Source organism: Aquarana catesbeiana, linkage group LG01, assembly GCF_042186555.1.
Source record: "Aquarana catesbeiana isolate 2022-GZ linkage group LG01, ASM4218655v1, whole genome shotgun sequence".
NCBI classification, from domain to species: Eukaryota; Metazoa; Chordata; class Amphibia; order Anura; family Ranidae; genus Aquarana; species Aquarana catesbeiana.
The window spans coordinates 416,584,755-416,611,004 of record NC_133324.1 but is presented as its reverse complement, the minus strand read 5'-3'; positions in this window follow the sequence as shown (position 1 = coordinate 416,611,004).

Sequence of the window (26,250 nt, the reverse complement as noted above, 5' to 3'; positions counted from 1 at the left end):
CACTAGCAGCCTGCCACCAGATACAGTGTGCCACTTGCCACTGACAGCCTGTCACCAGATACAGCGTGTCACTTGCCACCAGCAGCCTGCCACCAGATACAGTGTGCCACTTGCCACCAGCAGCCTGCCACCAGATACAGTGTGCTACTTGCCACCAGCAGCCTGCCACCAGATACAGTGTGCCACTTGCCACTAGCAGCCTGCCACCAGATACAGTGTGCCACTTGTCACCTGCAGCCTATCACCAGATACAGTGGGCCACTTGCCACTAGCAGCCTGCCACCAGATACAGTGTGCCACTTGCCACTGACAGCCTGTCACCAGATACAGCGTGTCACTTGCCACCAGCAGCCTGCCACCAGGTACAGTGTGCCACTTGCCACCAGCAGCCTGCCACCAGATACAGTGTGCTACTTACCACCAGCAGCCTGCCACCAGATACAGTGTGCCACTTGCCACTAGCAACCTGCCACCAGATACAGTGTGCCACTTGTCACCTGCAGCCTATCACCAGATACAGTGTGCCACTTGCCACTAGCAGCCTGCCACCAGATACAGTGTGTCACTTGCCACCAGATACAGTGTGCCACTTGCCACTAGCAGCCTGCCACCAGATACAGTGTGCCACATGTCACCGGCAGCCTGTCACCAGATACAGTGTGCCACTTGCCACTAGCAGCCTGTCACCAGATACAGTGTGCCACTTGCCACTAGCAGCCTGCCACCAGATACAGTGTGCCACTTGCCACTGACAGCCTGTCACCAGATACAGCGTGTCACTTGCCACCAGCAGCCTGCCACCAGATACAGTGTGCCACTTGCCACCAGCAGCCTGCCACCAGATACAGTGTGCTACTTACCACCAGCAGCCTGCCACCAGATACAGTGTGCCACTTGCCACTAGCAGCCTGCCACCAGATACAGTGTGCCACTTGTCACCTGCAGCCTATCACCAGATACAGTGTGCCACTTGCCACTAGCAGCCTGCCACCAGATACAGTGTGTCACTTGCCACCAGATACAGTGTGCCACTTGCCACTAGCAGCCTGCCACCAGATACAGTGTGCCACATGTCACCTGCAGCCTGTCACCAGATACAGTGTGCCACTTGCCACTAGCAGCCTGTCACCAGATACAGTGTGCCACTTGCCACTAGCAGCCTGCCACCAGATACAGTGTGCCACTTGCCACTGACAGCCTGTCACCAGATACAGCGTGTCACTTGCCACCAGCAGCCTGCCACCAGATACAGTGTGCCACTTGCCACCAGCAGCCTGCCACCAGATACAGTGTGCTACTTGCCACCAGCAGCCTGCCACCAGATACAGTGTGCCACTTGCCACTAGCAGCCTGCCACCAGATACAGTGTGCCACTTGTCACCTGCAGCCTATCACCAGATACAGTGGGCCACTTGCCACTAGCAGCCTGCCACCAGATACAGTGTGCCACTTGCCACTGACAGCCTGTCACCAGATACAGCGTGTCACTTGCCACCAGCAGCCTGCCACCAGGTACAGTGTGCCACTTGCCACCAGCAGCCTGCCACCAGATACAGTGTGCTACTTACCACCAGCAGCCTGCCACCAGATACAGTGTGCCACTTGCCACTAGCAACCTGCCACCAGATACAGTGTGCCACTTGTCACCTGCAGCCTATCACCAGATACAGTGTGCCACTTGCCACTAGCAGCCTGCCACCAGATACAGTGTGTCACTTGCCACCAGATACAGTGTGCCACTTGCCACTAGCAGCCTGCCACCAGATACAGTGTGCCACATGTCACCGGCAGCCTGTCACCAGATACAGTGTGCCACTTGCCACTAGCAGCCTGTCACCAGATACAGTGTGCCACTTGCCACTAGCAGCCTGCCACCAGATACAGTGTGCCACTTGCCACTGACAGCCTGTCACCAGATACAGCGTGTCACTTGCCACCAGCAGCCTGCCACCAGATACAGTGTGCCACTTGCCACCAGCAGCCTGCCACCAGATACAGTGTGCTACTTACCACCAGCAGCCTGCCACCAGATACAGTGTGCCACTTGCCACTAGCAGCCTGCCACCAGATACAGTGTGCCACTTGTCACCTGCAGCCTATCACCAGATACAGTGTGCCACTTGCCACTAGCAGCCTGCCACCAGATACAGTGTGTCACTTGCCACCAGATACAGTGTGCCACTTGCCACTAGCAGCCTGCCACCAGATACAGTGTGCCACATGTCACCGGCAGCCTGTCACCAGATACAGTGTGCCACTTGCCACTAGCAGCCTGTCACCAGATACAGTGTGCCACTTGCCACTAGCAGCCTGCCACCAGATACAGTGTGCCACTTGCCACTGACAGCCTGCCACCATATACAGCGTGTCACTTGCCACCAGCAGCCTGCCACCAGATACAGTGTGCCACTTGCCACCAGCAGCCTGCCACCAGATACAGTGTGCCACTTGCCACCAGCAGCCTGCCACCAGATACAGTGTGCCACTTGCCACTAGCAGCCTGCCACCAGATACAGTGTGCCACTTGTCACCTGCAGCCTATCACCAGATACAGTGGGCCACTTGCCACTAGCAGCCTGCCACCAGATACATTGTGCCACTTGCCACTAGCAGCCTGCCACCAGATACAGTGTGCCACTTGCCACTGACAGCCTGTCACCAGATACAGCGTGTCACTTGCCACCAGCAGCCTGCCACCAGATACAGTGTGCCACTTGCCACCAGCAGCCTGCCACCAGATACAGTGTGCCACTTGCCACTAGCAGCCTGCCACCAGATACAGTGTGCCACTTGTCACCTGCAGCCTATCACCAGATACAGTGTGCCACTTGCCACTAGCAGCCTGCCACCAGATACAGTGTGTCACTTGCCACCAGATACAGTGTGCCACTTGCCACTAGCAGCCTGCCACCAGATACAGTGTGCCACATGTCACCTGCAGCCTGTCACCAGATACAGTGTGCCACTTGCCACTAGCAGCCTGTCACCAGATACAGTGTGCCACTTGCCACTAGCAGCCTGCCACCAGATACAGTGTGCCACTTGCCACTGACAGCCTGTCACCAGATACAGCGTGTCACTTGCCACCAGCAGCCTGCCACCAGATACAGTGTGCCACTTGCCACCAGCAGCCTGCCACCAGATACAGTGTGCTACTTGCCACCAGCAGCCTGCCACCAGATACAGTGTGCCACTTGCCACTAGCAGCCTGCCACCAGATACAGTGTGCCACTTGTCACCTGCAGCCTATCACCAGATACAGTGGGCCACTTGCCACTAGCAGCCTGCCACCAGATACAGTGTGCCACTTGCCACTGACAGCCTGTCACCAGATACAGCGTGTCACTTGCCACCAGCAGCCTGCCACCAGGTACAGTGTGCCACTTGCCACCAGCAGCCTGCCACCAGATACAGTGTGCTACTTACCACCAGCAGCCTGCCACCAGATACAGTGTGCCACTTGCCACTAGCAACCTGCCACCAGATACAGTGTGCCACTTGTCACCTGCAGCCTATCACCAGATACAGTGTGCCACTTGCCACTAGCAGCCTGCCACCAGATACAGTGTGTCACTTGCCACCAGATACAGTGTGCCACTTGCCACTAGCAGCCTGCCACCAGATACAGTGTGCCACATGTCACCGGCAGCCTGTCACCAGATACAGTGTGCCACTTGCCACTAGCAGCCTGTCACCAGATACAGTGTGCCACTTGCCACTAGCAGCCTGCCACCAGATACAGTGTGCCACTTGCCACTGACAGCCTGTCACCAGATACAGCGTGTCACTTGCCACCAGCAGCCTGCCACCAGATACAGTGTGCCACTTGCCACCAGCAGCCTGCCACCAGATACAGTGTGCTACTTACCACCAGCAGCCTGCCACCAGATACAGTGTGCCACTTGCCACTAGCAGCCTGCCACCAGATACAGTGTGCCACTTGTCACCTGCAGCCTATCACCAGATACAGTGTGCCACTTGCCACTAGCAGCCTGCCACCAGATACAGTGTGTCACTTGCCACCAGATACAGTGTGCCACTTGCCACTAGCAGCCTGCCACCAGATACAGTGTGCCACATGTCACCGGCAGCCTGTCACCAGATACAGTGTGCCACTTGCCACTAGCAGCCTGTCACCAGATACAGTGTGCCACTTGCCACTAGCAGCCTGCCACCAGATACAGTGTGCCACTTGCCACTGACAGCCTGCCACCATATACAGCGTGTCACTTGCCACCAGCAGCCTGCCACCAGATACAGTGTGCCACTTGCCACCAGCAGCCTGCCACCAGATACAGTGTGCTACTTGCCACCAGCAGCCTGCCACCAGATACAGTGTGCCACTTGCCACTAGCAGCCTGCCACCAGATACAGTGTGCCACTTGTCACCTGCAGCCTATCACCAGATACAGTGGGCCACTTGCCACTAGCAGCCTGCCACCAGATACATTGTGCCACTTGCCACTAGCAGCCTGCCACCAGATACAGCGTGTCACTTGCCACCAGCAGCCTGCCACCAGATACAGTGTGCCACTTGCCACCAGCAGCCTGCCACCAGATACAGTGTGCTACTTGCCACCAGCAGCCTGCCACCAGATACAGTGTGCCACTTGCCACTAGCAGCCTGCCACCAGATACAGTGTGCCACTTGTTACCTGCAGCCTATCACCAGATACAGTGGGCCACTTGCCACTAGCAGCCTGCCACCAGATACAGTGTGCCACTTGCCACTGACAGCCTGTCACCAGATACAGTGTGCCACTTGCCACCAGCAGCCTGCCACCAGATACAGTGTGCTACTTGCCACCAGCAGCCTGCCACCAGATACAGTGTGCCACTTGCCACTAGCAGCCTGCCACCAGATACAGTGTGCCACTTGTCACCTGCAGCCTATCACCAGATACAGTGTGCCACTTGCCACTAGCAGCCTGCCACCAGATACAGTGTGTCACTTGCCACCAGCAGCCTGCCACCAGATACAGCGTGCCACTTGCCACTAGCAGCCTGTCACCAGATACAGTGTGCCACTTGCCACTAGCAGCCTGTCACCAGATACAGTGTGCCACTTGCCACTAGCAGCCTGCCACCAGATACAGCGTGCCACTTGCCACTAGCAGCCTGTCACCAGATACAGTGTGCCACTTGCCACTAGCAGCCTGTCACCAGATACAGTGTGCCACTTGCCACTAGCAGCCTGCCACCAGATACAGTGTGCCACTTGCCACTAGCAGCCTGCCACCAGATACAGTGTGCCACTTGTCACCTGCAGCCTATCACCAGATACAGTGGGCCACTTGCCACTAGCAGCCTGCCACCAGATACAGTGTGCCACTTGCCACTGACAGCCTGTCACCAGATACAGCGTGTCACTTGCCACCAGCAGCCTGCCACCAGATACAGTGTGCCACTTGCCACCAGCAGCCTGCCACCAGATACAGTGTGCCACTTGCCACTAGCAGCCTGCCACCAGATACATTGTGCCACTTGCCACCAGCAGCCTGCCACCAGATACAATGTGCCACTTGCCACTGACAGCCTGTCACCAGATACAGTGTGCCACTTGTCACTGACAGCCTGTCACCAGATACAGTGTGCCACTTGCCACTAGCAGCCTGCCACCAGATACAGTGTGCCACTTGCCACCAGCAGCCTGCCACTTCCTCCAGGACTCTTCCAGGATGGGTAGAAGGGACAGGGCCAGCATAGTCAAACAAATCCCTGGAGCCCCCACCCCTCCTGATCTGGGATGGTATGGCTGTGTGTAAAATGAATGCCAGGAGTATTGATCAGACCAAGTTCTATAGAGGGGGGTGTGTACAGCCTTTGGGCTCACACTGGTGTGCTGCAGTTTGGGCGCACTGCTTGTGTATCTGCAGTTTTAGCTTGCAGTCCTATTGATTTTGGTGCGCTTTCAGAAAAAACATGCAACCTAATAGAAATCAATAGGACTGTGGGTAAAACGCAGGAAAACTGCGGATACACCAGCAATGGGCCAAAACACAGCAAATGAGTGTGAACCCACCTAAAAGCACAAAGAGCTAAATCTACATATTGACTGCAGTTATAAGAGCCATTGCTGAAGATTAGGGATGAGCTTCGAGTTCGAGTCGAACTCATGTTCGACTCGAACATTGGCTGTTCGCAAGTTCACCGAACAGCGAACAATTTGGGGTGTTCGCGGCAAATTCGAATGCCGCGGATCACCCTTTAAAAGTCTATGGGAGAAATCAAAAGTGCTAATTTTAAAGGCTAATATGCAAGTTATTGTCATAAAAAGTGTTTGGGGACCTGGGTCCTGCCCCAGGGGACATGGATCAATGCAAAAAAAAGTTTTAAAAACGGCCGTTTTTTCAGGAGCAGTGATTTTAATAATACTTAAAGTCAATCAATAAAAGTGTAATATCCCTTTAAATTTCGTACCTGGGGGGTGTCTATAGTGTGCCTGTAAAGGGGCGCATGTTTCCTGTGTTTAGAACAGTCTGACAGCAAAATGACATTTTGAAGGAAAAAACTCATTTAAAACTACCCGCGGCTATTGCATTGCCGACAATACACATAGAAGTTCATTGATAAAAACGGCATGGGAATTCCCCAAAGGGGAACCCCGAACCAAAATTAAAAAAAAAAAAATGACGTGGGGGTCCCCCTAAATTACATACCAGGCCCTTCAGGTCTGGTATGGATATTAAGGGGAACCCCGGCCAAAATTTAAAAAAAAAAATGACGTGGGGTTCCCCCTAAATTCCATACCAGACCCTTCAGGTCTGGTATGGATTTTAAGGGGAACCCCGCGCCAAAAAAAAAAAAAAAAAACGGCGTGGGGTCCCCCCAAAAATCCATACCAGACCCTTATCCGAGCACGCAACCTGGCAGGCCGCAGGAAAAGAGGGGGGGACAAGAGTGCGGCCCCCCCGCCCTCCTGAACCGTACCAGGCCACATGCCCTCAACATTGGGAGGGTGCTTTGGGGTAGCCCCCCAAAACACCTTGTCCCCATGTTGATGAGGACAAGGGCCTCATCCCCACAACCCTGGCCGGTGGTTGTGGGGGTCTGCGGGCGGGGGGCTTATCGGAATCTGGAAGCCCCCTTTAACAAGGTGACCCCCAGATCCCGGCCCCCCCCCTGTGTGAAATGGTAAGGGGGTACATAAGTACCCCTACCATTTCACGAAAAAAGTGTCAAAAATGTTAAAAATGACAAGAGACAGTTTTTGACAATTCCTTTATTTAAATGCTTCTTCTTTCTTCTATCTTCCTTCATCTTCTGGTTCTTCTGGCTCTTCTGGTTCTTCCTCCGGCGTTCTCGTCCAGCATCTCCTCCGCGGCGTCTTCTGTCTTCTTCTCCTCGGGCCGCTCCGCACCCATGGCATGGGGGGGAGGCTCCCGCTCTTCTCTTCTTCTTTTCTTCTTTTCTTCTTTTCTTCTCTTCTTCTCTTCTTCTCTTCTTCTCTTCTTCTCTTCTTCTCTTCTTCTTCATTTTCTTCTCCGGGCCGCTCCGCAATCCATGCTGGCATGGAGGGAGGCTCCCGCTGTGTGACGGCGCTCCTCGTCTGACAGTTCTTAAATAACGGGGGGGGCGGGGCCACCCGGTGACCCCGCCCCCCTCTGACGCACGGTGACTTGACGGGACTTCCCTGTGGCATTCCCCGTGACGTCACAGGGAAGTCCCGTCAAGTCACCGTGCGTCAGAGGGGGGCGGGGTCACCGGGTGGCCCCGCCCCCCGTTATTTAAGAACTGTCAGACGAGGAGCGCCGTCACACAGCGGGAGCCTCCCTCCATGCCAGCATGGATTGCGGAGCGGCCCGGAGAAGAAAATGAAGAAGAAGAGAAGAAGAGAAGAAAAGAAGAAAAGAAGAAAAGAAGAAGAGAAGAAGAGAAGAGCGGGAGCCTCCCCCCCATGCCATGGGTGCGGAGCGGCCCGAGGAGAAGAAGACAGAAGACGCCGCGGAGGAGATGCTGGACGAGAACGCCGGAGGAAGAACCAGAAGAACCAGAAGAGCCAGAAGAACCAGAAGATGAAGGAAGAAAGAAGAAGCATTTAAATAAAGGAATTGTCAAAAACTGTCTCTTGTCATTTTTAACATTTTTGACACTTTTTTCGTGAAATGGTAGGGGTACTTATGTACCCCCTTACCATTTCACACAGGGGGGGGGGCCGGGATCTGGGGGTCACCTTGTTAAAGGGGGCTTCCAGATTCCGATAAGCCCCCCGCCCGCAGACCCCCACAACCACCGGCCAGGGTTGTGAGGATGAGGCCCTTGTCCTCATCAACATGGGGACAAGGTGTTTTGGGGGGCTACCCCAAAGCACCCTCCCAATGTTGAGGGCATGTGGCCTGGTACGGTTCAGGAGGGAGGGGGGGCCGCACTCTCGTCCCCCCCTCTTTTCCTGCGGCCTGCCAGGTTGCGTGCTCGGATAAGGGTCTGGTATGGATTTTTGGGGGGACCCCACGCCGTTTTTTTTTTTTTTTTTGGCGCGGGGTTCCCCTTAAAATCCATACCAGACCTGAAGGGTCTGGTATGGAATTTAGGGGGAACCCCACGTCATTTTTTTTTTAAAATTTTGGCCGGGGTTCCCCTTAATATCCATACCAGACCTGAAGGGCCTGGTATGTAATTTAGGGGGACCCCCACGTCATTTTTTTTTTTTAATTTTGGTTCGGGGTTCCCCTTTGGGGAATTCCCATGCCGTTTTTATCAATGAACTTCTATGTGTATTGTCGGCAATGCAATAGCCGCGGGTAGTTTTAAATGAGTTTTTTCCTTCAAAATGTCATTTTGCTGTCAGACTGTTCTAAACACAGGAAACATGCGCCCCTTTACAGGCACACTATAGACACCCCCCAGGTACGAAATTTAAAGGGATATTACACTTTTATTGTTTGACTTTAAGCATTATTAAAATCACTGCTCCTGAAAAAACGGACGTTTTTAAAACTTTTTTTTGCATTGATCCATGTCCCCTGGGGCAGGACCCGGGTCCCCAAACACTTTTTATGACAATAACTTGCATATAAGCCTTGAAAATTAGCACTTTTGATTATTCATGTTCGTGTCCCATAGACTTTAACGGTGTTCGCATGTTCGAACGAACTTTTTTCCTGTTCGCATGTTCTGGTGCGAACCGAACAGGGGGGTGTTCGGCTCATCCCTACTGAAGATAAAGGTAAAAGAGGGGGAGAGAAGGGAGATAAGAGTCCAGTCACTGAGCTCACACTTGGATGGGAAGCTTATCACTCACATATCTGTTCACCTTCTATCTGCCGGCTGCTCTGTTCACAATTTCCCAGCCCACACGGCTCCTTCACTGCACACAGAGAGAGAGGGGAGGGGGAAGGCAGAGCCATTTGTGTAGGGGGGAACTGTGCACTGTGACGCTGTACTAAACACAGTGAGCCAACTCAGATGCAGCCAGACACCCCTACATTTACACACAGCTTCTCCTGTCCCATAGACGTTTATGGGCAGGAGAAAGTCGGGCTTATATTGCTATCTGTGAGGGCCGATTTTAAGGCAGGGGCCTGGAGCTGCAGCTCCATCAGCCCCTATGTTAATCCGGCCCTGCCTAGTTGGACTAGGGACTATGGAAGACCATACACGGTGCAAATTTTTTTCCTGCAACCATGGGTTGCAGAAAATACATTTCCATGATTCAACCATCAACACAGACATTGCTGACAGGGGAATCCCTCCTGCTGAACAATTGTCTGCTCCTGGTAGGGGGAATGGGGAGAGCCATCCCCGCCAGGAGAAGACAGTGATTATTGCTAGCGGCTATAGCAGCCGTTACAAGGAAGATGGAATGGCTGCACACCAAGGTAGCAAAAGAAGTCCTTTAATCTTGTTCCATAAAAGCAAAGTTACACACCACAGGACAGTAGCAATGCATCAATGTGCATCAAGGTAGATGTGTTTCACACAGTTAATGAATAAGCACATGCAACTGTGTGAAATGTGTTACCTTTATGCACATTGATGGATTGTTACTGTTCTGTGGTGTGTAACTTTGCTTTTATGGGACAAGATTAAAGGACTTCTTTTGCTACCTTGGTGTGCAGCCATTCCTTCTTTCTTGTATCTTGTACGGTGGACGAGCCTTGCACCCTTGGGAGGAGCCCTCCATCCTACTCACCTGGATCCACTCACCTAAGCAGTGTTTCTCTGTTCCCTTATATAGCAGCTGATAGCAATAACCACAAGAGAATTGTATGATCAACTTGGTACATTCAGCCTGCCCATTAACAATTCAAATCTCAGCCAGTTCCTGCAGGACCGGCTGAGATGCCAACCGTGTATGGTCAGCCTATGGTCTATGGCATTTTTAGTATGTGTACACACCGTGTATTGTGTGCACAAGATAGTAAATAATGTGCACTGCTAGATCAAAACAGAAGTGAGTGGATAAATGAAAGGTTCGGGAGCTCATGGAGGATGTTACAAGGTCAGAAATAGACACAGTAAGAAACCATTTCATAAAAAATACATTACAGGACCAAATTGTGGATGTGTATGGCGTATTTTTGGAGAATAAGGATATTGTTTAGTGTGACCTTAAATAAGTTTAACTCATGTAGAGGACACTCAAGTGGAAAACATATTAACTCCATATGGATGATGCCTATGATGGTAACCAGTGCTTAGTTGCCATTCATATACTTAACACATAAACTGCTGAGCTCCGTGTGGCTAATGAATAACATGTCCTTTAGCATTAATGGCATCAATACTACAAAAATACAATACAATACAAATCAAAAATACTTTTTGATCCTGAACTAAATTGTGTAAGGTTATAATATCCTATGCTATCTGCCTGTGCTGATAGTTATCAGTTACTTTTTTTGTGGGCTACTCACTCCTGTATTATGAAGGTGAGGAGAATAAGGCAGTGTTCTGTAATTTTGCACTAGGATAACAATGTAGCACCTCCATAGTTACAGTACAGTGAGTGAGTGTTGTCATCTTATAATTTGAAGTGTATTACTAGCATGACCACAAGGTGAAAAAAAGGGAAAAGGCCTGAAAGAGGAAAATTAATGCAACTACCAAATCTAGAGACTGGTAAGTTGCAATATATCACATTTTGTTCTTGGGTTTAATGTCTATATTATGTAGATTTGCACTCTCTTGCACAATATCTTGTGCAGAAGAAATGATCATTTATGTTCTGCCGCTGACAACTAACTGCTGGCAATGTCAGACAAAGCTGTTACTGACAGCTCTGGTCCTCTGTAATAATTGGAAATCAAACACTTACGACTTAGTGATCCCATGCAGGCTGAAAGTTACTTCATAAAAAAAAAATCTATCAGTGTGCCTTTGTTTAGTACTGTGATAAAGTTAAAATTACAATACATAAAAAACTAAGTATAAATTATTAAAAACATAAATTATATTTAATATTAATGATTGATTATATAATATAACATTGTTTACATAGTTGTACAATCTACTTTTAGAACAATGCACCACATAAAAGCAATATATGCCTTTAATATGAGTCTATAAAAAAATATTCTGGTAGGTAAATCAGTCACAGTGTTATATTGAAGTTAATCCAATACTTTATGATACTGCCTAATTAGACCAGAACATAGGCAATACCTCTGGTCATGAAAGGGTTACTGTAAATGGATCCCCTGATTGTGTTCTCAGTATTCCCATGTATTCAGCTTGTTGCCTCCCCTATAGTACTTTTTTATGTGTCCCAACATTATCTTGTTGTCTCCCCTATAGTACTTATCTGTCCCAACCGCATCCTGTATAACCTTCTTTGTTGCTACCCTGGTTTGTAACTCTTAGCTTGACATTTACTATTCTTCTGGTTCCAGGGCCATCTTTAATACTGATTGGACCATGGGCAAACATTTTCTTGGGCCCTTCCGAATCCACTTATCAACTGCTTTGGGTCCCACAACAATGACTGGGCCCAGTCAGCTGCCCCCTTTGCCCTGTGTTAAAGACGGCCCTGCCTGGTTCTTTTCTGCCCTATGTTTAGGCTTTAGAGTAATGATCTTTAAACTGTAAGCCAGTTATATCTGTTTCAGTTTGGTAGCTTTAATAAAACTGCAAAATCTTATGAATAGATCCTTGAGCTATCCCAGCATGGACAAAGCATACAAAGTTTGGCTAAACAGCGGCTGCTATAGGCGAAGAATGTAAGGGCAGCAATCATCTGTCAGCTATCAAACTCTTATGCCCCGTGCACACGATGGGATTTTCCGACAACAAATGTTGGATGTGAGCTTGTTGGCGGAAAGTCCGACCGTGTGTATGCTCCATCGAACATTTGTTGTCGGACTTTCCGCCAACAAATGTTGGCTAGCAGGTTCTCAAATTTTCCGCCAACAAATGTTTGTTGTTGGGCTTTCCGATCGCGTGTACACAAGTCTGTCAGACAAAAGTCCATGCATGCTTGGAATCAAGTATGAGCCGGAGATATAACTAGCGTTCGTAATGGAGACTTCACGTACGTCTTGTACGTTACTACGTTCGTAATTGTTGGCCGACATTTGTGTGACTGTGTGTATGCAAGACAAGTTCGAGACAACATCCTTTCGAACAAAAATCCACGGTTTTGTTGTTGGAAAGTCCGTTCGTGTGTACGGGGCATTAGACTTCAGAGTGTATCAGCATGAAAGATATGCAGTTTTTCCATTTAAAAATTAAAACTTGCTTCTCCTAAACTAATCCATGCTAATCATCTGACTATTATAAACTGATTGGACACTTTGAATGACTTCACATACTTGCTGTAACCTGAGACTCTTTGAAGTGTTTTTGTATATTTCAAAAAGATTTTCTTGTTACAGTTGTTAATGATTTGCTGTAATTAAAGTATTTTTACAAAATGTCACTGAAAGGGAAAGTGTTAAAATATAATTGGAAATAATCTGCATAGCTATATTACATAGATAATTGCAAGTAAATGAAATTGTTGGAACATTTGACAGGCTTTTTACATTCATTAAGTGTAAAGGGATAAGCAATCAATTTACCTCACAGTGTAGTTGGTAATTTATACACCACCCTTATATGCCTTCTGAGAACATAGTTACACTGTTGAGAAAAACAACATATTTATGATGTAATTAAAAAAAGAAAAATGAATTGATTTTTTAAACTTGAACATGCCAGCTCATCACATTGACATTGCCTTATTTAACAGAGTACTATAAAAATGTCTGTTTCTTATTTTGTAAATGAATGAAAATACTATTCAAATAAAAATGCAAATTAAGAAAGTCCTTGAACAAGATCAGGAGAATTACTGTGATAGTCATATCTTTTTATCCTTAAACCTCAAGTATGCACATTAATATATGCACCAAAAAACTTTTTCTAGATAAATGCAAAAAATAGCAACTGTCAAAAAAGGCTAATATGTGAAGTCTTTATAATGATACTTGAATATATTGTGGCTAGGGTTGAGCTAAACACCCCTGGTTCGGCTCACACCAGAACATGCGAACAGACAAAAAAATTGGTGCGAAAATGTAAACACCGTTAAAGTCTATGGGACACGAAAGTAAAAAATCAACAGTGTTAATTTTAAAGGCTTTAAAGTTATTGCCATAAAAAGTTATGGGGACCCGGGTACTGCCCCAGGGGACATGTATTAATGTAAAACAAAGTTTTTACATTAATACATGTTTTTTCAGGAGCAGTGATTTTAATAATGCTTAAAGTAATCTTTCCCATGTTTATAACAGTACCACAGCAAAATGACATTTCTAAAGGAAAAAATATAATTTAAAATTGCTTGCGGCTGTAATGTATTGTCGAATCCCGGCAATATACATGAAAAATCAATGAAAAAAATTGGCGTGGGTTCCCCCCCAGTCTATTACCAGGCCCTTTGGGTCTGGTATGGATATTAAGGGGAACTCCACACCATTTTTTTTTTTAAATGGTGTGGGGGTCCCCCCCAAAATCCATACCAGACACTTATCCGAACATGCAACCTGGCAGGCTACAGGAAAAGGGGGGATGAGAGAGCACCCCCTCCTGAACCATACCAGGCCACATGCCATCAACATGGGGAGGGTGCTTTGGGGTCCCCCCCAAAGCACCTTGTCCCCATGTTGATGGGGACAAGGGCCTCATCCCCACAACCCTTGCCCGGTGGTTGTGGGGTCTACCAGTGGGGGGGCTTACCAGAATCTGGAAGCCGCCCTTAAAAAGGGGGCCCCCAGATCCCACCCCCCTCCCTATGTGGATGGGTAGGGGTACATTGTACCCCTACTCATTCACCAAAAAATGGTCAAAAAATAAAAACGACTGAAGACAGTTTTTGACAATTCCTTTATTAAAAAAAAAAAAAAACAGAAAAACTCCGCCTCCATGGGAGGCGGCCCACCGATTTCCAGCTTTGACAGCTGTTATATAGCCAAGGTAGGGGCCACCTGGTGACATAAACGGGTAACCTTGCCCCCCCGACATCACATGACGTCAGAAGGAGGCAGGGTCACCCGGTCCCCCACGCTATTTTTCATTTTACATTTTGGCGCAGGGTTCCCCTTAACCACTTCAATACACTGTGTTATATAAACTACACTGTCTGCATTGACTGAATATCTAGTCTACACTAAATGCAGAGTATATATATATATATATATATATATATATATATATATATACGCATAGATATATATATCTATCTATCAAATGCACTGCCACTAACTAACCTGCCTGCCTAATCTAGCTCAATTTATCTCCATCTACACACTATACATGACCGCTATGTAAGCAGCCTTATATAGTGTGGGGCATGGACTAAGTCCCCCTGAGCAATGATTGACCAAAGGCTGAGCTGTGGCTCTGTGTGTGAGTGGACACACAGAGCAGTGACCTGGGATCGAGCCTGCTCAGGTGCCCCCATAGTAAGCGGTTTGCTCTAGGGGCACTTGGCAGGAGAGAGGGGCCAGGAGCACCAGCAGGGGACCCGAGAAGAGGAGGATTGGGGCTGCTCTGTGCAAAACCACTGCACAGAACAGATAAGTATAATATGTTTTTTTTTTTTTACTTGCCTTTAAAATCACTTTAACTAAATACAATGTCAGAAGTCAGACTCCTATAGGTGCCAAGTCATCCATCATCACCAATTTTAAATCACAAGGGAGGACCTCAGAGCCTAGAGGTCAGCATTCACTTGAGTATGGTAAAACCCCCTCCACCACTCAGTATTGAATCAAAGTGAAAAACAAATATTCCAATAGGGCAGATCATCCCATGTTGGTTTGTAACACTTTTTTAAAAACACTTCCAGTATAATAAATTTATCTTCTGGAGCCCTGTAGTGAAAATAATTGCATGGGGTATATTAAATTACATACCAGACTATTCAAGTTTACCATGGATTTTAGGGGGGAACCTCACACAAAAGACAAGACGAAAAAGCCTGAGGTCCCTCCCTCACAATTCATACCAGACCCTTATCCAAACATGCAGCCTTGATGGAAAACAGGGGGACTGAGCCTACAACCCCCCTACCTGAATCCCAGTAATAGTATTGAACGAATAAGGCCATGTCCATATGTGATTAAAAACATTACCCAGATATCCGCTCCTTTGTTTATATTGCAGTGGCTGGGACCAGGAGATGACATTTGGGGGGGTGTGGCCTAGCACGGGAGCAAGATGGCAGCATAGAAGGAGATTCAGACTAACCTCTCATCAGTGGGAAAACCTCAGCCCTCAGGTGCAAGGATGACCGGGAGAAGCCAGTCTGCCACCAGGGCCCAGCTGGACTCCTCTACCCAGCTGAGCAAGAATATGATTTGAATATGATGTGATGTTCCACACACAGTGCGCTGACTCGCAAGACGCATCTCAAGCCACAGGCCATAGTGCTTCGAGCTAAGCAGCTTCTGTGGACTACCCAGCTATCTCTTATGCAACTATCTCTCATGCAGGTATGAATACCTTGCATCCTTCTCCTCTCCTGTCTCTAGCCGATCTCCAGCAGGTGGTCATGCACATCAAAAGTACCTTGTCCTCTGCAATCTCAGACTTAAAAACTGATATCAGAGTAGTCGCCTCTCGCCTGGAGCTCGTGAAATCGGCCGCCATGACACACGGAGCAGCCATCCGACAGGTCCAATGAGCCACAACTGTACAAGCTCAGCACCTTATGGACATGCATAGGCACATGAAAGATCTGGACAATAGGGGTCGCAGACGCAATCTGCATATCAGAGGGATACCGTCGAAGGTGGAAGCTCCCCAACTGCAGGCTGCTGTGTGGGTCATCTTTAATACTCTGTTAGGCAGGCAACCCGATGCCCCTGTTGAAATGGAAAGGTGTCACAGAGTGCTTAGACCTAAGGACAGAGACACTGACCCACCCAGAAATGCTGTATGCTGCCTGGTCAACTTCATCCAGAAGGAGAAAATAATATGTCAGAGTCACTGATCACTCCTGCAGGGCAACAAGTATGTTAGGTGCTCAGTTGCTACCATAGTAATAGTAATAGTGCTAGTCCTTGTAATTTTGTCCTTTTTTTTTTTTGCCAGTGCTCAGAGGATCTTAGTTGAACCTGTGAGACTCAGGCCCGCTGTTATGCTCATACAGGACACACATATGATTACGCGTGTTCTGGAGGAAAGGTGCTCAATTTACTGATAACCGGTATTGTTACCTGTCTCATGTTGCTGTTTGTGTAAGGCCTCCTGAGGCCCGAATGATACTGGCCCTAGGCTAGCACTTGGGTTTGGTCATTGGGAGCTCGGGAGGGTGGATGAATGAGTCAGTTTTCTCATAACTAGGAACTTCCGAAGGTTATTATGTTGATAAAGAGCCACGGCTCACTACTTACTCCTGTGTTGTACGTGAAGTAAAATAGAAGAGCTGGTGAATCTTGAGTCAGGGGACGCTTTTACCATGTCTACATTAGGTCATAGGAGTTCTCATATGTTTTCATAGTTTATTGTTTTATAGCCTCTTTTGATATGTTGGCCTAGGTAGTGAACCCAGGAGAGGGGTAATGCGATGGGGTCTCCATTTTCTGGGCATACATCCGTGTTAGATGTTCCCAGGCACAGAGGTCCACGCAGACCAGTGTAATACACACAGCAGTGGCCAAGCCTTTTATTTTGCGGCCCTGCAACATGTTGCTAATGTTACTTGTGATCTTCCTGAGATCTTCAGCTTTGTATCCCCATGTCTCATGGCTGTGGTTTCTCCCTCAGTACCTATGCTTGTATTCTGAAGTCTCTGGATGGTAGAATGTATATATTTGTTCTGGTGTTAGACTTCTTCCCCACCTCAAGGAGGCAGGTTCCCCTTTTGAAAATAACCGGCATAGTGTTCCTTCGCCCCAGTACCCCATACTATTCCCTATTAGGTAGTTCAGCAGGACTAGAACTGCCTCGGGTACATTTTTCATGAACCCCATATCTGGGGTATCTACTTTACTAGGGAAGTAGACCCCGCTTAGATTTTTGTGCACTTTAAGTGCATCAATAGGTTAGGTGTAGTTTCTACTGTCCCTCCTCTTTTCACTCCTTCTTCCTTCTCTGTCTACCCCTCCCTTTCCCTCTCCCTCTCCCCTCCTCCATGGACCCTTTCCATCTACAACTTGGGGGTGATATTGACACGCAACCGCATTCATTGAATATGCCTTCTACGGTGTATTCCTCAGCTCCTCTATCCCTCAAGAAGTGCAGCAGTGTTCTTGCTGAAGCACACTGTCATAAAGCCCAAGTTGTATTTCTACAAGAAACCCACTTTAAATTAGGCTCCATTCCCTGCTTATCCAATAGCCACTTCCCAGAGGTTTATCGTGCGACCTGTGCTGCCTCTAAAACAAAAGGAGTATCAATACTGATTGCCAAGTCACTCGCATTTCGCCGTACTGACCAGGTGATTGACCCAGAGGGCAGGTTCATTTTTTTAAAGGGGATCTGGAAGGATAGACCAGTGACTCTGCCAAATATATACTGTCCCAATTCTAAACAGGTGACCTTTTTGAAAGATATTCTCCTATGACTTACAAATTTCCAGACAGGCCTTCTAATTCTGGGGGGTGACTTCAATGACAAGTGAAACTTCAAATGGCTTCTCTCACGCTCCATGATACCTGGCGCACTCTGAATCTGCGAGGGAAAGATTATACATTTTTCTCGTCCCCGCATAACTGCTACTCGAGGCTGGACTACCTTTTAATACCCCAGACAGACCTGTCCTACCTCTATGACACGACAATAGAAACCATGGTGCTTTCTGGCCATCACCCGATTACCCTGACTTTACGATTCCCTCAGAGGGAAACATCTACCAAGATCTAGAGAATGGATGCCTCCCTTCTTACTGATCCTGGTGACTTGGCTACCATCAAACAGACAATTGGCAATTACTTCTGCCATAATGACACGTCAGATGTGTCCCCCATGACTCAATTATCTAGAAAGCCTGAAGGCAGTGCTTGGTTTTTGGGGTCCTGTACACAGCTAGGCTCCAAAAAAGTCTCACATATGTGGTATCCCCGTACTCAGGAGAAGCAGCAGAATGTATTTTTGGGTGTAATTTCACATATGCCCATGGCATGTTTGAGCAATAGATCATTTAGTGACAACTTTGTGCAAAAAAACAAGAACAAATTTAATTTTCCCGCAACTTGTGGCAAAATATAAACTATTCCATGGACTCAACATGCCTCTTATCAAATAGCTTGGGGTGTCTACTTTCCAAAATAGGGCCTTTTTTTGGGGGGGTGGGGGGGGTTGTGCTATCTTGGCATTTTATGGCCTTCAAAACTGTGATAGGTAGTGACAAGTGAAATAAAAGATTTACACCCTAATGGCGCGTACACACAGTCGGACTTGCCAACGGGATAAATTTAGAACATGTTCTATATCTAAGTCCATCGGAAATGCCGACAGAAAAATACACATACACACGGTCGGAATATCCAACCAAACGCTCCTATCGGACTTTTTCTGTTGGAAATTCCGACCGTGTGTATGGGGCATTAGAAATCCTGAAGGCGGTGCTTGATTTTCGGGGTCCTGTACGGCGATAGGCTCCAAAAAAGTCTCACACATGAGGTATCCCCATACTCAGGAGAAGCAGCAGAATGTATTTTGGGGTGTAATTCCACATATAACCATGCCATGTTTGAACAATATATAATTTAATGACAATTTTGTGCAAAAAAAAAAGTGTAATTTTCTCGAAACTTGTGGCAAAATATAAAATATTCCATGGACTCAACATGCCTATCAGCAAATAACTTGGGGTGTCTAATTTCCAAAAAAGGGGTCATTTAGGGGGGTTTGAACTGTCCTGGCATTTTATGCACAAAATTTAGAAGCTTATGTCACACATCACCCACTCTTCTAACCACTTGAAGACAAAGCCCTTTCTGACACTTTTTGTTTACATGAAAAAATATTTTTTTTGCAAGAATTTTTTTTATATTTTTTTAAAGCAAAGGCCCTATAGATTAAAATGGTGGGTGTTGCAATTTTTTTTTTCAAACAATATTTGCGCAGCGATTTTTCAAACGCAATTTTTTTGGAAAGAACACACGTTTTAAAATTTTAATGCACTAAAACACACTATATTGCCCAAATGTTTGATGAAATAAAAAAGACAGACAATCTTATGCCGAGTACATGGATACCAAACATGACATGCTTTGAAATTGCGCACAAACGTGCAGCGGTGACAAACTACATAGATTTTTAAAAGCCTTTACAGGTTACCATTTTAGATTTATAGAGGAAGTCTACTGCTAAAATTACTGACCTTCGTGGTGATACTTCACATGCATTGTGCAATTGCTGTTTACATATGACATGAGACCGACGCTTGCATTCGCCTTTGCACGTGAGCACGGGGAGACAGGGGTGCTTTTTTTTTTTTTTTTTATTATTTATGTGGCTTTTTTATTATATTTTTAAACTGTTCCTTTCATTTTTTTAATCATTTTTATTGTTATCTCAGGGAATGTAAATATCCCCTATGATAGCAATAGGTAGTGACAGGTACTCTTTTTTTGAAAAAAATTGGGGTCTATTATTCCCTAGATCTCTCCTCTGCCCTCAAAGCATCTGACCATGCCAAGATCAGTGTGATAAAAATGCTTTGCCAATTTCCCAATGGCGCTGTTTATATCCGGCGAAACCTAAGTCATGAAATGCTCGTAGCTTCCGGTTTCTTAGGCCATAGAGGTGATTGGAGCCATTCTGGTCTCTGATTAGCTCTATTTCCAGCTGGTGGAACCACTGGCTGCATTCTCGTGTTCCCGGTTGGGACAGGAGAGCCTGAGAAAACCATGGAAGACGGAGGGGGGATGTTCCCTCCCACTGCTTATGAAAGCAGTCTAGAGGCTAATTAGCGACTAGGATTGCTCTTACATGAAAGAATGATACCAAGATGATACCTAAACCTGCAGGCTTCATTCTGGTATAACCACTCAAGGTCCAGCAACATACCAGTACGTTGCTGGTCCTTGTTGGGCATATATTATAATGTTCTTTTTTTTTCATGCAGCCTGTGGGCTGAACAAAAAAAAGAGATTGATCGGTGGGTATGCCCACCATTAGAATACCACCCTTCATCCACCCACTTCTAATAATGGGCATACGTGCACCATTTTTTTTTTAACTGTGGTGGTGAAATCACCTCCTACAGCGCTGGAGTCACTGATTTACGTATCGTGGGAGCAAACGCTGTTGCTGTCAAGATAAATAAATCAGTGCTGCAGCTGAATGGCGTACCTGCTAAGCAAATGATGGTTAACAATAAAACAAAGTAACATTACAGTATAACAGTAATGCCCTGTACATACGGTCGGATTTTCCGACTGAAAATGTGCGATCGGAGCTTGTTGTCGGAAATTACGACCGTGTGTGGGGTCCATCAGACTTTTTCCATCGGATTTTCCGACACACAAAGTTTGAGAGCAGGATATAAAATTTTCGGACAACAAAATCCGATCGGTTAAAGTCCGATCGTGTGTACACAAATACAACGTACAAAGTGCCACGCATGCTCAGAATAAATTAAGAGATGAAATCTATTGGCTACTGCCCCGTTTATAGTCTTGACATACGTGGTTTACGTCACCGCGTTTAGAACGATCGGATTTTCCGACAACTTTGTGCGACCGTGTGTATGCAAGACAAGTTTGAGCCAACATCCGTCGTAAAAAATCCATGTATTTTGTTGTCGGAATGTCCGATCAATGTCCGATCGTGTGTACAGGGCATTAGACTTAAGCCTCGTACATACGATCGGACTTCAAACAAACTTTTCCGTGGATTTCTGTCCAAAGGGCGTTGGCTGTGAACTTGGTATGCATACACACGGCAGGACTTTTTAGGCAACAAACACGAACGTAGTGCCATTTCAACATACTGACGACACTTCAAAAGAGGAAGCTCAATTCTCCGGCGTCACCCTTTGGGCTCCTTCTGCTAATTTCATGTTAGTAGAAGTTTGGTCAGTGTTGATTCGCGTTTTTCAGTTTTGTGCATTTCTGTTCGCTTCTGAGCGGTCGTTGGTCAACCAGCCGTGTTGCGCAATCCTACGAGAGAGTGTGCTATTTATGGGCTTGGAGTTCTTGCTTTGACTCTAGCCCTGTCAAGGAATAATAGGAAAAGTAGGATGAGGAGTGTTTGGTCCAAAACTTGGTTACTTAATCATGACCAATTTTGTCATATGCCCTTGCTGCATGAGCTGCAGGAGAATAATCCAAATGATTTTCGTAATTATATCCGGATGACGGACTCCTGCTTTCAGCAACTATTGTCCTTGCTGTCCCCCTATATTATGTAATATACTGTGAATGAATGTCCTCTTTGTCCTCATGCATGCTGTAACCTTTTTCGTGGCCTACATGCATATTTTCCTTCACTAACCTCCCCAGCATGCTACCCTGGGCCAATACACACCTAGCCTAGTAACTTAACACTGTTTTTTTATGCTTAATTTTTATGTTTACCCTAAACACCCCCTAAAATGTGTCACAATTTTATTGTTGTCCTCAAATTCGTGCAGAGTGCAAGAGTCTTTTTTGTGGTGCAACCACTTATTTGGAGCCCTCCCCCCCAAAAAAATGCAGAGTCAACTGATACAACTACTCTATCTGCTGTCTTTGCAAAACACACACACAGTATACCTCATTTTTTGAGTTAAGATTTCTGCATGAATTCTCCAAAGCATGAAGTGCAAGGGCCTGCCTGATTACCTTCAAAATGTACACCATTAATTTTTGTTCTCCTATTATCTTAATGGTAAGTTATGTATGTCAAAATGTGTATAGATTTGGACAGTGTGTATTCTTATTTTCGGATTATGCCACTTCTTATCTGTCCACTGGGCTGTCAATCTTGTAAAGATGGAGGGGCTGGCCAAATTAACCTTAATTTTTAAATTAACCTTATTAACCAAATTAACCTTAATTTTTACACTTCATGGAAGTGTAGAGGTTTACCTGTCCAGATGAGGCCTTTGCTTTGGGGGAACATCTTCTAAAGCCCTTTCCAATGAGGAACCTCACCCCAGAACAACGCATTTTCAATTATCGGCTCTCTTGTGCCAGAAGGGTTGTGGAAAATGCCTTTGGCAGCCTTTCAAGTCGATTTAGGCTGTTTTTAACCACCATAAACTTGGCGGAGTATAAAATCAACCATTTGGTGTTGTGCTGCTGCATCCTACATAATTTTTTAAGGAGGAATGCTACCAGCTACATTGCCTCGGGGCAAACAGATGAGCCTTCTTTTTCATGACCAGCTGAAGAGGCTGTGATGCCAGCTCTCGAAAGTGTGCGTGCTGGTTTTGCCTCCCAGAATGCCTGTCCGGGAACAGTATATGGACTACTTTGTGGGCAGTGCCTTGGTAGCAAAATGTACTTGATAATGATTAAATATTTGACTTATTCATAAAATACTATTTCATTTGAACTACTGTTGTCTGTGTTTACTAGGGTTGCAAATGGCCTTGATCTTTGTCATTTTTGCCACTAGTGCAAACTGACCCGATGTGCAACATGAGGTGACAATCTCGCCTTGAGCTAACTATTATGTTGTGCTGTGGCTCGGCTACACACATTTTAGAGTACACTGTCAATGTAACTACTCCAACTTAACAAATATACTGGTATTGAGCATTGAAATAAGAAGCCACACATTGTTTATCCAAAATATTTCTAATACAAGCATATTCACATTTGCGTTTTATGGTTTTAGAACAAACCAACATCGTTATTTATGTATAACATGTATATTTGGCCTTCTTTAGCATTTGTAGTGGCTAAACAGGCATGTTTGAAAGCAGAGCATCCACATCCCCAACTCTGGAACTTACAAATGTCTAATTTTGGACTTTGAAGGCCATATGAGACATTTATATTATTGTTCAGAAGTTGTGAATATCTTGCCTTCCTCAGGTGTGATGAGATCACCCCTTTCAAAGCCAAATTTTGAAGACGCATAACTGGTAAATGTACCTTATGATACCGTGCCTAAAATGTGTGTAGGTTCAAACAGGTTATTTGCCCAAGCCACAAAACACAGTGTGTCAACATGTGCTATCTCCCATCACAGGATATAAATGTTATTGTTTTTGGGGTGCAACCCCTTCCTCCAAACTAAAGAAGGTGAGAGGAAGGCTTTGATCCCCCGAAACACGTCCATTGATACCACATGCTGGGAGATAGCACATGTTGTCACAGTGGGGGTTATTTCCAAAATGGAAATCCATTTTGCACTACAAGTGCACTTTCCACTGCACTTTCCACTGCACTTGTAGTGCAAAGTTGATTGGCCTTTATTAAATAACACCCACTGTGTGTTTGTTGGTTTTTGCTAACTACATGTAGGGAAAATAACACAATTTAGACATGTGATCATGAGTGAAATTTAATGTTTGTGGTCCAATTTGTGTGCTTCTTCAAATTTTGGCTTTTCTTATACAAAAAACACAACAAGTAAAAAAAAAAACATTATACTTAGGGCAGTATTTCTCAACACTCCTTCTCCAGATTCATTACCAGGTCCTGTCTTCTCTATTTGTAACTTTTGCGACAGGTGATGTGGTCATATTTGTGCCAAATAATTGACACAGTCTTTTTTATACTGCCGGAAATAAAGAAAACAGGACATGGTCATGCACCTAGAGAAGGGGAGTGGAGAAACCCTGACCTCACACAATCAAAAAGCACAGGTTCACATTTTTTTGGATTTTACATGCGATTTGAAAGGTCAAATCGCATGACAAGTCACAGCCTATTTTAGGCAATGGCAGTGTTCCTTGCTACTTTGAAATTGAGGTAGTTCTAAAAGGAAGTAGCGCGATTTCAAAGTAGCATCAATCTGAGCCTGTGCTTTAAAGTATTACAAAAAGATGTCCAAAAACAACACAAAAACAGGAGGCAACAATTTGAAGAAAAATAAAGTCTGAATATGTTAAAATTTTGCTAACAGGTTGACATAATCCTGGAATCGTTTCTGTAAAGCAGTGGCAGCCTCTTTATTTTTCTCGAGTTCAATCATTGCCTGCAGCATAACATCACTAATAAGACCAATAGTGCATCTTGGTAGTTCGTGGCCTTGGAAGAAGAGAAAAAAATATTGAATGGGAATGATAGGCAAGTGGATGAGGCCCTGCATAGTTAATTATGGTCACGTTATTATAGGCCGACCGATATATCGCCTTTATTTATTTCTTTGGTAAAACTGGGCATCGGCTGCCCGTATTTTGAAATTTCTGCATCGGCCATTTAAAAACACATATCGGTCGATCTATAGTTATTATTAATTATAGGCCAAAAGTGAAATAACTTACCTAGCCAGTCTATTATTGCTTGGAACCTGCTTGACCTTCAGACACCTACACTACTAGGAATGTACACACTGTAACTACTCTGTAATATTCTTCGCCCTGGTGCCTGTGTCTACTAAACTCGGGCACCTAGCAACACTGCCAGCTCCTTCCATCTCTTCCTTCTCCATGCTAATGTTCAAGGCACTACATACTTTGCTCATGTGTGGTGTGGGTGTTTGGTTTGTACATCTAATCACTAGACATGTATACATATTTGAAGCCAGATCTGAAAAATACTTACTGGGGCAAACAACAGGCTCCAAATTTTTTTCTTCAAATTATTGCACTCTTCCACCCTCTGTCTGTGTTGCATCAGGGGATGTTCTGTTCAGTGGAGGCTCTGTGCTTGGTCCAGCTCTCAGATCACACTCCTCAAAATGTGGGAGGTGACCACACTCACGTTCCTCTAAAAATAAACAATACAACATTAAACCACCCCAAGTCACATCTGTTCCTAGCATTACTTTTGCTGAATTAGTTGCCTGACCTTACATTGGTGACACTGTTTGCTCCTAGTGGACTCCAACATGCTGCACTGTGTTTTTTTAAAATTTGAACAATGCTTTGAAAAGGGAATACGATGTCATTTTAAAAGGGGAAATAAATGGCTAAATGCCCACATTAAACAACTCATGCAGTTGCCACCCACCCCTCTTGTCTCCTATGGGATAGGGGATATATGATGGTCAATCTAGCAGGCGTGACTCCGTGTGACTGTGATCCCCTGGTCCTCTCCTCTACCCATGTCTACCCTGGCAAGCCGTCATTAATGGGCAGTGATGAGCCACGCAGCAAACATAGTATTCTTTAACACTTAAGTACCTAAGACCATGGCCTTTGGCCCACCTAGAAACACCCCTGTCGGTGGCTAAATGATTGGTTTGGAAGTTGGCACATACGTTTTTGGGGGGAAGATGGACCTGTTGTCTCCCCTGTTGGGGCCCGGCCAAGAGAAGCCTCCCTTTGTCCCCTCTGATGGCTTGTCTTCTCACTTTGTCTTTTAATTTTTCCTGTGTATAGAAGAAAATGCATAAAAATTAGTACACCAAAAAAGGCTACTAAAAAAAAAAAAAAAAAATTAAAGTATAGTTCATATCTGCTTGAAAGTTAACTTCATCTTTACAAAAATTATTCATACCTAGATTAGAGAAAATATGATGTCTAGTTGTGTAGACCTACTTTTTTCCAGCTAATATACAGACAGCTAATTACAACATTTACATTATGATTTTAGATATTAATCGAACGCAAGCCGAAACTAGCCATGAAAAAAAGGTAAGTTTCTAAATTCTGTCACTGGTGGTTAGTGGCATATACTGCTTACATAAAGGCCTATATTGTGCCCAGATTATGAGCTATACGCCCCCCATTATGATTTGTCTTGTGTTCTGTTTTGCAGCCATCTGATACTTGTCACC